This window comes from Nothoprocta perdicaria, unplaced genomic scaffold (assembly GCF_003342845.1).
Source record: "Nothoprocta perdicaria isolate Ctin4 unplaced genomic scaffold, notPer1 scaffold_165, whole genome shotgun sequence".
Classification (NCBI taxonomy): Eukaryota; Metazoa; Chordata; class Aves; order Tinamiformes; family Tinamidae; genus Nothoprocta; species Nothoprocta perdicaria.
The window spans coordinates 1461436-1462791 of NW_020454816.1; the positions used below are offsets into that span (position 1 = coordinate 1461436).

General features: G+C 59.0%; 1 protein-coding gene across 1 annotated transcript in view; it reads right to left on the reverse strand.

Annotated features, from left to right (window-relative positions):
- Positions 1-487: 487 nt before the first annotated feature.
- RARS (arginyl-tRNA synthetase) overlaps positions 488-1356 on the reverse strand; it is a 15294-nt gene continuing 14425 nt past the window's right edge. The window contains exon 16 of the mRNA XM_026035694.1: positions 488-608. The gene's annotated coding sequence lies outside the window, so the exon portion shown is untranslated. The remainder of the gene's footprint in view (positions 609-1356) is intronic.

Genomic DNA, 1356 nt, shown 5'->3' on the forward strand with positions numbered 1-1356 from the left:
TCTGCCTGGCCTCTGGACAGTGAGTTGGATTGAGAAGTGGCTGCAGAGCCCAGAGTGGATATCAGGAGTGCAGAGTCCAGTTGGTGGCCTCTGGTTAGCGTTGTGCTCTGTGGGTCAGGCCAGACCTATTCAAGTTATCATCAAGGACCTGCGTGCAGGGACAGGGTGCCTCCCTCAGGAAGTTTGTTGATGACATGAAAGTGGGAGGAGTAGCTGATGGCACAGATGACTGCGCCGCCACCCAGCGGGACCTGGACAATTGGGCGAGGATAAACCTCATGAACTTCCAGAAGGGCAAATCACAGCCCTGCAGATGGGGAGGAATAAYCTCAGGCACCAGTACAGCATAGGGGTTGACTTGCTGGAGAGCAGCTCCGTGGAGATGGTGTCCCGGCGGGCAACAAGATAACTGTGACCCAGCAGTGTGCCATGATGGGCAAGGAGGCCAGTGGGATCAAGCAGGGGCCTGGAACATCAGCCTGTGGGGAAAGGCTGAGTGGAGACATCATAAGGCTGGGTCGATACATCCATGGGGGCAACCTCTTTTCAGTGCTGGCCACCAGCAGGCCGAGAGGAAACGCGTGCCCAATGAAGTGCCCCCAAAAGTTCTGCAGGATTTGAAGGAAATTTCTTGGCAGTGAGGGTGGCAGAGCCCTGGCACAGGCTGCCCAGGGAGGCTGTGGAATCTCCTTTTCTGGAGATCTCCCAAACCCACTTGGATGCAGCCTGTGCCAGGTTCTCCTGGTGACCCTGTGTGGGCAGGGGCAGATGAGATGTCCCTGGTGGTGCCACTCTGACCATGTCAGACTTGTGCCTTTTCCACTGCTCTGCCCCTCCCTACTCAGCTCCCCTCACCACTGCTGGCCTCCCACCTTCCCCCTTCCCTCTGTTCCTCCCCATTCTCCTTGCCCGTTTGCCCCCCCCCTCCATCCCCTCTTTGTCCCTCCCTTCTGTGCCTCTCCCTTCTCCTTGCCCTTCCCTGCCCCTCTCCCTCCCCACTGTTGTCCCTCCCACCTGTGGCCCCTTCCTCCCCTCTTTGTCCCTCACCCTCTGACACTCTGTCTTCTGACCTTTCTCCTGTCCTTTCTCCTTTGCCTCACTCCTCCTCACCCACCCCTCCCACTCTGTGTTCCTCCCCCCTCCCTCTGTCCCTCCCCTTAACCATTTCTCTGTGTGTGTCGCTCCTCCTGTCCTCGCCTTTGCCCCTCACACTCCCCCTTGCCCCTCCCCTCCCTCTCCCCTTGTCATCTCCCCATTGTCCCTCCCTTGCCCTTCCCTTCCTGCTCCCCTTTGCCCCTCACCTCCTTCTCCCCTTGACCCTCCTTGCCCCTTGTCCGCTTCCCGTCCTTCCCCCTT